The 14090-nt window shown below is 62.7% G+C and overlaps 1 protein-coding gene across 2 annotated transcripts in view; it reads left to right on the top strand.

Annotated features, from left to right (window-relative positions):
- Positions 1–14090, top strand: part of KCNQ1 (potassium voltage-gated channel subfamily Q member 1) — a 313157-nt gene that overhangs the window by 75163 nt on the left and 223904 nt on the right. The window lies entirely within an intron of this gene.

Genomic DNA, 14090 nt, shown 5'->3' with positions numbered 1-14090 from the left:
CCCAGCATCTGTGTCCCCGCTCACCAGTGCCCCTCCCTGGTGGCTGTAGGTTGGATGGAATGGCACCGGGAGGTGGGGAGGCCACCTGGGGAGCCGCCGAGGGCAGCAGGGAAGTGGCAGGGCTGAGATGCCGCTCACTGGTGCCCCCAGAGCCCTGGGACACACCTCGGCCAGGGCCCTGGACTCGATGCTAGGAGGCAGGGAAGCCGGCGGACCTCTGGGAGGGGCGGACAGGCCCTGAGAGGACAGTCCGGAGCTGGGGCCATGGAGCCCCCATCCAGGCAGGCTGACTGGCTGTGGCCTTGTTCCCAGGTCCTCGACGATGACTTGGGAGTCGAAGTTGGCGAGCGTTGCATGTCAAGGGCCAGGGACATCAGGCTGGGGCGCGGACGTCACTCCGGCAGTGAGGCCGAGCCTCCACCCTGTCATCCCTGTGCCCTCACGGTCTCCAGACTGTGCCTGTGGCACTTCAGTCCCACAGGAGGGACCCTGCTGGCCTGGCTGGGTGGGGGAAGGCCACCGTACCCTGGCTGGAGTTCTTCCACGCCACGGCCCCTGCCTCCCCCTGGCCTGGTGTCCCTCCCCAGGTCATGTGGGTTAAAGGGGATGGCAGGAGGGGTGGACAGGGGGAAGACTGGGCAGTCACCTGAGCAGCTGAGCTGGGGTCCGGGGGCAGCAGGAAGTGGCAGGGCTGAGCTGCCACCCACCCCCACGGAGGGCCTGGTCAGCATGCTGGGATGGGCCCCGGGGACACAGGCAACACCCCTCACAGGTCCCTAGGAACAGGCAGGGAGACGGCTCCAGGGCCATGAGCCTGCTGGCCCCGAGGGCGTTCCAGGGGTAGGCCAGGAGCTTCTGGGCAGGACCCGGGGAAGACAGGGGCTCCGTGTCGTGGGGTTGCTTTTTGCTTTTTTTTTTCTTAATCTCCAAAACCCATATCTTCAACTTAGCGACTCTTAACAACTCTAAACAACTTCTTTTAAGAAACAACCGGGGCACGTGTGTGTGTGTGTGTGTGTGTGTGTGTGTGTGTGTGTGTGTGTGTATGTCTCTCTCTCTCTCTTAGGTGGGTCTCATGATTTTCTGATTGCTTCCTGTTTGGGGCTCAGGGCTGTTGACCATTCTCCCCTCGATATGTGTCCAGTTCTAGGGGTTCTGGCAAATGCATGCAGCTGTCAGCCCCCTGGGTCCCAGCAAGAGACAGTGCCGTCGCCCCGGGGCGCCTAGCACCAGGGAATGTTTGTGAAAAACTAGTATAAGGGGGTGTCCAGCACCTGTAGTGCTGGTGTCTTCTCGGCCAGTGGCCAAGTAAACAGGGCGACACGAAAACAGGAAGTTTATCCACCTTGAATTCTTTTGCAGAGACTCTTCTGCTGACAGACCTGAAACCAGTCTGGGTGAAGATTTCTGAAGAGGCCCAGTTAAGACTTTTCAGTGGAGAGAGGGGGTGCCACTTCAGATAATGAATCGCAGAGACACATTGGACTGACCCAAACATATCGCGTATTTTAAGATTCTACTCATTCAGGGCAAAGAGTAAGCAGTTTTACCTAACAATAGTTTGGTTTCAAAAGGCTTTTTTTTTTTAAATCTAATCCCCTGCTTTTCCCTTAGAGCTCTTCTCTTTTCTCTTAGAAAACTCTACTCTTAGTCAGAGGTCCAAATCTCCATTCAAATGACACAGGAAAAAAAAAAAATTCTCTCAAGCACTTGGACCCCTCCTGCCCCAAACCAAAAAGTTCTGGGTGATCAATGAATTTAAAAGGCAGGAAGAATGAATCATTAACAGAAATGAACATAACCACAGTTACTACTTTGTAAGAATTGGAAAGAATGACCCAGGGCAGAGCTTCCAATTGAAACACTGTAATTGTTAGACGACAGACAGACAGACAAAAACCCTGAAGTACAAGAGACTCTCCTTCTCTCTCTATAACTTACACACACACACACACACACACACACACACACACACACACACATTTCCCTCTCTTTCTCCACACCAAACTCTTTTTAATCACTTGATTTTCAGTTTCTCACTTAGTGGAGCACCACCCCTTTTCTTTAGGATCAATCTCCTCCTAGGTTTCTTTTTATACCAAAGGGGGGGGGCAAGTTACACATGATCCAGGAGAAGGAGGCCAAAGCGATCAGGTTATTAAGGAACATCAGGAGAGAGAAATTAAATGCTGGTGGACACATTGAACAAATGCTCTGAAACAAATGATATTCAAATTACCCTCTTAGTTTAGTTTTAAACCGAACGGTCAGCATCAATGCAGAGTTAGAGAGACAAACTGACCCTTAAAACAGATACGGGAAGCCATACTGGAATTTGAAACATGCCGGGAATTGTGAACAGCCTGGAGAGGCCATATTTTTCTTCCTTCAGGGGCAGCGGGAGGGAGAGACTTTGCACTGCCTGTTGTTATGTAAATTAGAACTGAGACCTGCCCCAAGCAAGCCCGGTTTAGTGTAAGAATCTTACTTCCCCGCCCTGATAACTGGCACCCCAGCCTGGCAGAAAACGAATTTTCCCTTGCAGACAAAGTGGTAGGAACCCAAAGTGGCTGGAACCCCCCTCCCCAAAAAAAGAACACAATGGCACAGAGAAGGAATAGTACAAGTACCTGCTTTATCTAGGCTACTGGTTTGATAAAGTGGACACTTTGTTGGGGGTATTTCAATCTCACCTTGACCCCTGACCTGCCCCTCTCAAGAGTTTGTGAAAGATGGATGCTGCTACTTCTCCCTGAGATTTGTGAATGTACAGGTTTATACTTTCTTTGGGTTTAATCCCGTTCTTGAAATGAATCCTGGCAGGGGCCAACATGCCCGACCTCCAGATCACTTTTGTGGTGTTCAGAGAAGAGTTGTGGTGTGATTTCATCTTTTAGACTTTGTCGAGATTTGGTTTATGTTCCCTTCTATGGTCAACTTTGGTAAGCATTCCGTATTCACCTTAAAAGAAGGTCTGCTGGGGCTGGGGTTGTGGCTCAATGGTAAAGCACTTGCCTTGCATGTGTGAGGCCCTGGGTTCGATCCTCAGTACCACATAAAAATAAATAAATAAAACAAAGGTATTGTGTCCAACTACAACTAAAAAATAAATATTAAAAAAGAAAAGAAGAAGGTCTGCTGTGTAGTGGTGGCCTTGCAGTGTTCTGAACATGCCCATCAGGTGTGGGTTGTTCGTGATGTACTTCTGCTGTCCTTTGTTACTGATTATTTATTGATGGCCTGTGTCATCAGCTGCGAAGGGATGAGTGTGCTCCTCTCTTTGCCATCATTGATTTATCCATCTTTTCTTTTAATTCTCTCTGGTTTTCATGTAGGTATTTATTTTGTTCTAAACATTTTTTTTTAGCTGTAGATGGACACAATGTCTTTATCTTTACTTATCTATTTTTATGTGGTGCTGAGGATCGAACCCAGGGCCTCACGAATGCAAGGCAAGCACTCTACCACCGAGCTACAATCCCAACCCTCATGTAGGTATTCTGAGGTTATTGAATGACTTGCACACTACCTTAAGATTGTTGAATGCTTCCTCAAAGATCTGACTGTTTATCAATGTGCTCTGTTCCTCCTGCGCCTGGCAGTGATTGTCTTGTGTGTACCTTGAAGTCATACTGAAAATAAATAAGTGACTGAGTACAGTGGCCTATGCCTGTCATCGCAGATGCTTCTCTCTCTCTCTCTCTCTCTCTCTCTCTCTCTCTCTCTCTCAGCTGAGGCAGGAGGATCGAGAGTTTAAAGCCACCCTCAGCAAAAGTGAGACACTAAGCAACTCAGTGAGACCCTGTCTCTAAGTAACATACTAGATGGGTAGGGCTAGGGGATGTGGCTCAGTAGTCAGTGAGTGCCCCTGAGTTCAATCCCTGTTTACAGGCCTCCTCCAATAAATAAACAGATAAAAAAATAAATATGTTTATTTGGTCTATTTAGGTGATGATGATGATGATGATGATGATTTTAATGTGGTGCTGGGGTTGAACCCTGTGCCTCATGCGTACCACTGAGCCACAACACCAGAATGACAACACCATGAAGTGCTCTTGCTCAGACTGTGGTCTCCTGTGTGGCTGGGGAGGGCAGGGGTTGGGTCCATTTAGGGCTGACAGATATTGTTGCCCTGCTACTTCTTAGATGAGACAGTGCGTAATATGTGCACACAGGTAAAAATGAAGGTAGAGATGGCAAGCTTTCTCCAGCTTTATTTATCCCAGAGCATGTGGTGTTTCAGTCTAGGGCAACAGACCATGCTTTTTAGCCAAGGCAGCCTCTCTTAGAGCCCTGTTACAGCTTCTTATTACCAAATGCCTAAATGTAAAATTTGGCTCTGTGATATTGATAGATCAATAAAAATAAACACACACACACACACACACACACACACACACACACACACACAAAAGGTAAAATGGCCAAACAGACAAAATAGAACTCCACAAGCAAGAATCTTTTTTCCTATTAGGATTAGTATTCTTTTTTTTTCTTTCCCTGTTTCGTAGTATGTTGTCGGTGGACAGCACGCCTTCTTTCGACGTGTTCCTTTTTGTATGCCGCGCTAAGGCTCAAACCCAGTGCCTCCTATGTGCTAGGCCGGCCCTCTGCCACCGAACCACAGACATAGAGGAGGAAGGGTTCTCAGAGGCTGTTCATCTTCCCGTTTTTTGGTTTTTTTTTGTTTTTTTTTTGGTACAGAAACGGGCGGGAACCCCAAGCCCAAAGACCAGCAGATCGAATTCCCAAGCCACCGATTTCAACGGGTTTTTCCACGTTTCTGTCAATTCCTCCATTCTCTGGATGGATCCGACCCGTGGCCTAGCAATCTGCCTAACGGTGGCTTCACCGTGGTGGTTTCGGTTTTGAAGTCCCACGCCGCCCGTGTCCCCCGCCGGGTTCTCTTGGGGTGCCGGGCCGATCTGCCTGCGTCTCGCGCCCGCCGCCGCGCGGGGCCCTGGCGGGGCGACCCGGCTGGTGGGACGTGTCCGGGTGACTTTCTACGACCCCTGCGGAGCGGATCCCGCTGACACCGACCGAGGTTCCGGTCCCTTCTGCCGGATTCGGTTGACGGTTGTCGAGCGCCACCTGGTGGCCGCTTTGATGGGAGCGCCTTATCCTCGGAAGTCGCCAAGGCGTGGTATTCGGCGGCTGTGGCCGAGACGGAGTTCCAGGAGCTGGGCGGCGCCGGCGGAACTGTCTCGGTCGCGCTGGGCTGGGCCGGGGTGGCCCGTCGGCGGGATATTGGACCGGCAGGCTTAGTGTGTGTGTCGGTTGTCTCCTCTCCCTGCCGGCTCCGGGCCGCGGGCGCCTCGGGTGGCGGTCTGAGCGGTTCCTTCGGGGGCACGGGCTGCTTCGCTTTGCCCGGTCTGGGTCGGCCGCCGCGGCTTCGGTCTTCTTTTTCTCCCGCTTCCTCTCCCTCTCTCCCGTGGGTTTTGGCCGAGGGGCTGCGCCGGGCGGGCCGGAGGGGTGTGCTGGCCCGGCCTTGCCGCGTTCCCTCCTTGGGGGCCGCTGCCCGGGGCGTGTCCTGACGGCTGCGCCCGGCGTCCTCCGGTGGTGGGTCGGCTTGGCGTGTTCCCCGGCCGCCCCCCGCCCCCGGTCCCGCTCGTGGCGGATGGTGGTCCCCGCCTCTCCTTTACGCCTTCGTCCACGAGGGTCGACCAGTTGTCCCTGGGGGCTCTGGATCTCGGTGATGGGCTCGATTTCGCGGTCCACCGACCGTGACCCTCTTCGGGGAGGGCGGCAGTGGTGAGCGAACTGTTCCCCGTTGCCCCGGTCGCGGTTGTTTGGGCCCGAGTTGGCCGTTTCCTGCCATCGGGTAGGTGCTGACACGTTGTCCTCTGTGTGCCGCCAGAGGGAGGGGGCTTGGGCCTCCGGGTGCGCGCGGGGCTCTGGGCCGATGGGGTGGCCCGGACCCGTTCCCTCTCGAGCCGTCTGCCTCGGGCCTGCGTGCGACGGCTCTTGGGCACGCCCAGGGCGCCCTCGCGGTGGTTGCCACCTCCGGCCGGCCGGTCTCCCGGCGCCGGAGGGCGGCGGGGGAAGGTGGCGGGTGGTCCTTTACCGCCCGTGTGCTCCCTGCTGCGGGCACCGAGGGCGGTGTGACGACGCTCCCTTCCATGGCTCCGAGCCGCGTGTCAGGCGTTCCCCGTTCCGTGTCGTCGCCCGCTCTCCCTGGGGCGTGGGGCCGGCGAGGCCGTAGCAGGCTCCTCTTGGAAGCGGTCCTCGCCGGGTCTCCCCCTGCTCCCCGGGCCTCTCCCGCCCACTCTGCCGATCGATGTGGTGACTTTGCGCTCTCCTGGGCCGGACCAAAGCCGCGCCAGGCGAGGGCCAGCTCTTCTCGTCCTGCCCGCGGGCCCCTCGCCTCGCCTCCCCGCCCGTTCGCGGTGCGGGGAAGGGCGGGGGTGCGGAACCCAGCCCCGACCTCGCTCCTGGGGTCCTCAGACATAGCGGGTGCTTCCCGCTCGCCGGCCGCTCTGGGCGGCCGAGGGCCGTGTGCGTGGCCCTCCCCGCGTCGGGGAGGGCTGCCGCCGTGCTGCCTTGGCGCGACGGCGCGCCTCTGCTTCGGTGCTCCTGGGGCGCTCCGGGTCGTTTCCTGAGGTGCCTGAGGCTGAGCCGGTGTGTGCCGTTCCCGGTCCTGGTGCCGCTGCCGCGGCCGGCCGCCGCCTCGCCGTCGGTCTCGCCCCGCCTGCGGGGGTTTCTGAGGCGAGTGCCTGAAGGGAAGAACGGTGTTGCTTCGTTCGGGGGATCGAGGCGGTGAGCTCGGCAGCGTTGCCCGTTCCCTCTCCTGGGGGGAGCGGGTCGCGTTGTCGTCCCCGGCGCCGAGTGGCGCGGGGAGTGTCAGGCAAGCGGGCGCCCGCGCGCTCTTCCCTCCCTCCGGTGGGGGAGAGGAGCTGCTGCCCGGGCGTGCAAGCGATCGTGGCGCTCTTCCCTCCCTCCGGTGGGGGAGAGGAGCTGCTGCCCGGGCGTGCGACCGATCGTGGCAGGACGCCGAGCTGGGGCCAGTCCGGCCCCTGAGGCGATGGGGCTTAGGGTGTCCCCGGCCGCGAACGCTCAAGGAGCCTTGTTGTGCCTGCCCATACCGCAGATCCCCCCTCGTTGTCTGGGCGGCCGGTTGGGAGAGGGGCTGGGTTGGGTGCGGCCCACCCTCAGTGAGGAACGTTTCTCTAGCGATCTGTGAAGGGCGTGCCTCGTGTGGGGTACCGGATTCCCCCGTTGGCCGCCCCCTGCCTCGTGTGCTACGCTACCGTCGGTGGTGTGTGTAGGCGAGAGTCCCCCCCTCCCCGCCGTCGGGGAGGGCAGGGGTCCGCCGGCCCCCCGCGGGTGGGGGCCGAGCGCCTGCTCTCTGTGCCTACCGCGGCCCACGCCTCCCCCCTTCGAGTCGGGGGAGGGTTCCCGCTGGGCCTGGCCGGGCCTCCTGGTGCACGTGGGGCCACCGTGTGGGCCGCTGGTGCCGCGTGTGTGCACACGGTGGCGGTGGGGCTCTGTTCGCGCGGCCGGGGGTTGAGGGGCCCCCTCCCTCTTTCCCCCTCGCCTGCTGCGAGTGGCCCTCTGCCCGCTCCTGGTCCCGGACCGGCGGGCGGCCTACGTGCGTGTGCGCTGGCCCGGGGCGCGGCCGCCACGCCCCCCCCCCCCCGAGCGTTCCGCGGGCGTGGTGGTGAGCGAGCGGACCCTGGATTTGGAGAGGGCCCAGGTCGTGGGACTCGACCGGCCCGAGGTGTGGCGTTGCATGCTGGCGTTCGGAGGCCAGGCGCATCTCGTCGCACGGAGGGCCACCCTGTGGTGGTGGGGCGGCGGGTCTCGTGGGAGGCTCCGGGGCTGGGACCAGAGGCCGGGTCGGCGTCGCAGGCCGTGCGGGACCGCCCTCGCGTGTGGCGGTGGGACCCCGCTTGTTTTCCTGGCGGCCCGACTCCGTGCCCGAGGTCCTCTCCCCGGTTTCCTCTCCACGCGGCTTTGCCCCTCGCTGCCTCCGGTGCGCCCTCCGTCCCGGCAGGGTTGTGCCCCCCTCCTCGCCTCCGCCGAGCCTCCCCCTGGTTGACTGGTCGCGGCCGCGCTGCTGCCCCCTCCCGGGCGCATACTGGGTGTGGCGGTGGGCACTCTGGACGGGCGGTCGCCGTTGGGGGATGCTCGTCACGGTGTGCGGGTTGAGGGTTTGGGGGCTCCCCGCCTCTTGCGACGGCGGTGGGGCCCTGTCCCCCGCGAGGGCCCTCCCGGGAGGTTGGCTGATGAAGGGAACCCGGCCGGCGGCTTGTCCGGGGCCATGCGGGACCGCCCGTGCGCCTGGTGTGTGCGCTGGCGGTGATACACCGTGTGCCGCCCCGGGTTCGCCCGGCCGGTGCGCCCCTGCGGCTCGGCCAGCTCTCTCCGGGCGGGGCTCCTCTGCAGGTCGGCAGGTGCCCTCTCCCGTTTCCTGCCGCCCTTCGGGCGCGTCGTTCCCCACGCCGGCTGTGGCCGCCGCCCATCCCCGCCTGGTCTCTCCTGACCCTGGGCCGCCTGCTCTCTCGCCCCTTTGCGAGTTTGTTCCTACGTGGGGGGCCGCCGCGGCCCCCACGTCTCCTGGCCGCCACCGCTGCCTGTCCGCCGGCGACGGCGTCGTTGTGTGCCGGTGCTTGGGGGGGGACGACGGGTCCGCACCCCCGCCCCCGCGGGGCGCCAGTCACCCGCTTGGTGCCGCGCGAGGGTTGTGCCGCTCGGGTGTGTGCGTCCGGCCGCAACCTGGTCCGGTCGCGAGGAGTCGTTCCCCGGTCGCGCCGCCGCGCTGTTCCCCGGGCGGGGCAGGGGAGGTGGGGAAGGGCATTGCCCCGAACCGCTCGCACCCCTGTCCCCGTCCGCGCGAGTGCGGCGGCCTGGGCCGCGGGGCGGCTCCGTGCCACCGTTGGGTTCGTTGGGGAGTCGTGCGTCTCTGGCGCTCCCTCCCCTCGTTCTCGCGCGCGCGTGTGATGGCGTGTGCGGGTCGGGCGGTACCGTCCGGGGCGGGTCACGGCCCGCCTCGGGCGCTCCCCCGTCTCGTTCCCGCACGCCGCGCCGCGTGGGTTTCCTGCGGTGGTCGCCACGGCCGCGGCCGTCGGGGTTCTCCCTCGGTCCCATGCCCGGGCCGGCCCTTGTGCGCCCGACTGCGGGGTGACTGCTCCGCCTCCCGTGGGGCGCGAGGCTGTTCGGTCCGCGTGCCCTCCCTCTCACCGGCTCTGCGTTCTGCCGCCCGGGTTCCGTCGGGCGGGCGGAGAGAGGGGTCCGCCCCGCCGCCTCGCTGCGGGCGTGTGGGGAGGGGTTCGGGGTCGGTTGTGCCGGTGGGGGTCTCCGGATCCCTCCGTGCCTCCCTCTCCTCCTCCTCCCCGCGGTACTGCGTCCACCACCCGCGGCCCCTGCCAGCGCCTCCCGGTGTGCTCCCCGTGCGCTTCCGGTCCGCCCGGCCGCCCGACGCTTGGGAGGCGGGCGTGCGCTCGTCGCTCGCTCTCCTCCCGTGGCTCACCGCGCTCCTACCTGGATGATCCTGCCAGTAGCATATGCTTGTCTCAAAGATTAAGCCATGCATGTCTAAGTACGCACGGCCGGTACAGTGAAACTGCGAATGGCTCATTAAATCAGTTATGGTTCCTTTGGTCGCTCGCTCCTCTCCTACTTGGATAACTGTGGTAATTCTGGAGCTAATACATGCCGACGGGCGCTGACCCCCCTCGCGGGGGGGATGCGTGCATTTATCAGATCAAAACCAACCCGGTCAGCTTTACTGTGGCCCCGGCCGGGGGGCGGGCGCCGGCGGCTTTGGTGACTCTAGATAACCTCGGGCCGATCCCACGCCCCCCGTGGCGGTGACGACCCATTCGAACGTCTGTCCTATCAACTTTCGATGGTAGTCGCCGTGCCTACCATGGTGACCACGGGTGACGGGGAATCAGGGTTCGATTCCGGAGAGAGAGCCTGAGAAATGGCTACCACATCCAAGGAAGGCAGCAGGCGCGCAAATTACCCACTCCCGACCCGGGGAGGTAGTGATGAGAAATAACAATACAGGACTCTTTCGAGGCCCTGTAATTGGAATGAGTCCACTTTAAATCCTTTAACGAGGATCCATTGGAGGGCAAGTCTGGTGCCAGCAGCCGTGGTAATTCCAGCTCCAATAGTGTATATTATTAAAGTTGCTGCAGTTAAAAAGCTCATAGTTGGATCTTGGGAGCGGGCGGGCGGTCCGCCGCGAGGCGAGCCACCGCCCGTCCCCGCCCCTTGCCTCTCGGCGCCCCCTCGATGCTCTTAGCTGAGTGTCCCGCGGGGCCCGAAGCGTTTACTTTGAAAAAATTAGAGTGTTCAAAGCAGGCCCGAGCCGCCTGGATACCGCAGCTAGGAATAATGGAATAGGACCGCGGTTCTATTTTGTTGGTTTCCGGAACTGAGGCCATGATTAAGAGGGACGGCCGGGGGCATTCGTATTGCGCCGCTAGAGGTGAAATTCTTGGACCGGCGCAAGGCGGACCAGAGCGAAAGCATTTGCCAAAAATGTTTTCATTAATCAAGAACGAAAGTCGGAGGTTCGAAGACGATCAGATACCGTCATAGTTCCGACCATAAACGATGCCAACTGGCGATGCGGCAGCGTTATTCCCATGACCCGCCGGGCAGCTTCCGGGAAACCAAAGTCTTTGGGTTCTGGGGGGAGTATGGTTGCAAAGCTGAAACTTAAAGGAATTGACGGAAGGGCACCACCAGGAGTGGAGCCTGCGGCTTAATTTGACTCAACACGGGAAACCTCACCCGGCCCGGACACGGACAGGATTGACAGATTGATAGCTCTTTCTCGATTCCGTGGGTGGTGGTGCATGGCCGTTCTTAGTTGGTGGAGCGATTTGTCTGGTTAATTCCGATAACGAACGAGACTCTGGCATGCTAACTAGTTACGTGACCCCCGAGCGGTCGGCGTCCCCCAACTTCTTAGAGGGACAAGTGGCGTTCAGCCACCCGAGATTGAGCAATAACAGGTCTGTGATGCCCTTAGATGTCCGGGGCTGCACGCGTGCTACACTGACTGGCTCAGCGTGTGCCTACCCTACGCCGGCAGGCGCGGGTAACCCGTTGAACCCCATTCATGATGGGGATCGGGGATTGCAATTATTCCCCATGAACGAGGAATTCCCAGTAAGTGCGGGTCATAAGCTTGCGTTGATTAAGTCCCTGCCCTTTGTACACACCGCCCGTCGCTACTACCGATTGGATGGTTTAGTGAGGCCCTCGGATCGGCCCCGCCGGGGTCGGCCCACGGCCCTGGCGGAGTGCTGAGAAGACGGTCGAACTTGACTATCTAGAGGAACTAAAAGTCGTAACAAGGTTTCCGTAGGTGAACCTGCGGAAGGATCATTAACGGTTGCGCGAGGAGGGAAGAGAAAGGGGGCGCGTGCCCTCTCCTCCTCTTCCGCGTAAGAGTTCCTCAGCCGGGAGGGCTCCCGGGGGGGACGGCGGCGGCCACTGACGGGGACGGCGGCGGCCACCAACGGGGCCGCCGCCGCCCGCGAAACCCCGCGGTGTTTCCTCTGTACGTCGGCTTCTCGCCGGGACGGTTCCGACGTGCCGCCTCCCGCATGGAGTGCGGGGCGGAAGATCCGCCGCCCGCCCGCCGTTTCCGACGCCGAGCCTCTCCCCTGGTCGCGGTCGGGATGCGGCCCGCGGCGCAGTCTCTCAGGGCGCCCGTCTCTCGGGGCGCCCGTGTGGGTGTGTGGCGCGCGCGGCGGTGCTAATCATCGTGGTCGTCGTCGTCGGGGCCGCAACCCGCGCGGGGAAGCCCTCCGGGGTATCCCCCGCGCGAGGTCGTTGGGTCCCGTCGGCGGCGCCGGCAGCCTCGCCGCCACCGCCGCCTCCTGACGGCCCACCCTGGATGGCGTTCCGCCATCGCGGGTGGGTAGCGCCGCGGTCCTCACGTCCGGCCGGGGTCGGCGTCGGTCCCCGGCGGTTGGGCGGTGGGGGGACGCCCCCTCCCCGCGGCCGAGTGCGCTCGTCCCATCCTCCCCCTCTCCAGGTATTTAGCGCGTTCCGGCGTGGAGGTTTAAAGACCCTCAGGGGTGTCGCCCGTCCCCCCCTCGGTGTGTCGGGGAAGGGCGGGCCCATGGGGAGCCGTGGGAGGGCCTGGCCCGACCTCTGCTCCTCCAGGCTCCGCCGCCCGCCCCCCCGGTCGGGGTGCATGCCGCGTCCCGCCGCTGGCGGCCGCCGGGAGGGGGTGCCGGGCGGTCCCTCGCGGCGGGCATGTGTGCCGCTCCACGCCGTCGGGGTTGGGGTGGCGGGAACCCCCGGGCGCGTGTGGGGCCCGTTCCGTGCGCCCGGCCGAGCCCCGGTGTGGTCCTGTGGCGCCGGGCGGGCCCCGTCATGGAAAAACCTCTCGACCACCACTGGGTTTCTGTTCCGGTACTCTTGTGTGCTTGGCCGGCAGGGAGGCAAAGCTCTCTCTCTCTCTTTCTCCCCCGTCTTCCCGCTCCGTGCGCCTGTGCGGCGGGGTTGGGGGGGCTGTGGGGGGAGGGGGAAGAGCCGGTGCCGCGCCAGGACCAGCGGGAGAGGAACCCCGTGGCCCTCCTTCCGAAACCTCATACGACTCTTAGCGGTGGATCACTCGGCTCGTGCGTCGATGAAGAACGCAGCTAGCTGCGAGAATTAATGTGAACTGCAGGACACGTTGATCATCGACACTTCGAACGCACTTGCAGCCCCGGGTTCCTCCCGGGGCTACGCCTATCTGAGCGTTGCTTGACGATCAATCGCACCCCCGGGGGTTTGGCTCTTTGGTCTTGCCCCCGCGGGGTCGCGTGGCTGGGGGTTTCCTCGCAGGGTCGCCTCGGGACCTACGTCCCCCTATGTGCAGACCCTGGCGGTCGGTTGGCGGTGTTGCCGCACCTGCCCGCCGACCTGCCCGCCGCCACCTGCGAGTGGAGGCCAGAGAGGAGAAGGGTGCGCGGTCGCTTCTGGTTGGTCCTCGTCCTGCCCAGTGACGGATCGCCGTTGGCACGCGGTCGGTGCCGCCCGCGGTGAGGGTGTTCAGTGCGTGTGTTGTGAGGGAGGGCAGGGCGCCGGCGCGCGCTGGTCCGCGTCCGGGTCGCCGTCCGCCACGCTGCTTTTCCCCGCGTCGCCCTCCGTGGAGGCCTCCCGCCGCCGTGCGGCCCGGGCTGGCTCGGACGTCCCCGGTCGCTGGCCCCGCGCCCGCCCCGCCGGGGTGGGGCACGCGCCGCGGGGGAAGGTGCGCGTGTGGCCGCGCCCCGGGGGATGCGTGCCGTGGCGGCGAGCCACGGGACGCCTCAGTGTCGTCCGCCGTCGCGCGTTTTCCCTCCCGGGTCGTGGATGCGCCGCGCCGCTCCCCCCGCCGTGTCCCTCCCGCGCCGGCGGCGGGGGAGGAGGTCGGAGCGCGCGAGGGCGTCTCCCGGTCTCGGCACGCGCGTGTGGGTGGAGGTCGCGCTGGCGGCGTCGCGTGTGTGTCAGTGTGCGCTTGGCCCTCTTTCGGCGGGGGTTTGGGTCGGGGCCGGTGGCCCGGCCCCGCGCCACCCCCCCCCCGCCGTGTGGGCCTCCCATCCGTCGCCGGCTCCCGCATCGCCATCCGCCCCTCCGCCGCGCCGCTCCGGCCGCCCTCGCCCTCGTTCCCTTTCTCCTCTTCCGCCCCCCCCGTGGGGCGCCTCCTCTGGGAGGCCCGACGGCCCCGTGCGCCCGTCCCCTTCTCCTTCCCCCCCGCCTTGGCGCGGGTGGGAAGCGGGTGGGCGGGCGTTGCTGGCCGGTCCCCCATCGTCCCTCCCTCTCTCTGTGGCCCTCGGGCGGGCCCGCGTGTCTCGAAGGAGGAGCCGAGCGGAAGCCCCCGGGGGGCTCTCTGCGCCTCCTCTGCCCTCTTCCGATCCGCGACCTCAGATCAGACGTGGTGACCCGCTGAATTTAAGCATATTAGTCAGCGGAGGAAAAGAAACTAACCAGGATTCCCTCAGTAACGGCGAGTGAACAGGGAAGAGCCCAGCGCCGAATCCCCGCCCCTCGGTGGGGCATGGGAAATGTGGCGTATGGAAGACCCACTCCCCGGCGCCGCTCGTGGGGGGCCCAAGTCCTTCTGATCGAGGCCCAGCCCGTGGACGGTGTGA

This window comes from Spermophilus citellus (assembly GCF_964194105.1).
Source record: "Spermophilus citellus genome assembly, chromosome: 2".
In the NCBI taxonomy this organism is placed as follows: Eukaryota; Metazoa; Chordata; class Mammalia; order Rodentia; family Sciuridae; genus Spermophilus; species Spermophilus citellus.
Note: the sequence above shows the minus strand (reverse complement) of the source record. Positions and strands in the feature narration are given on the sequence as shown.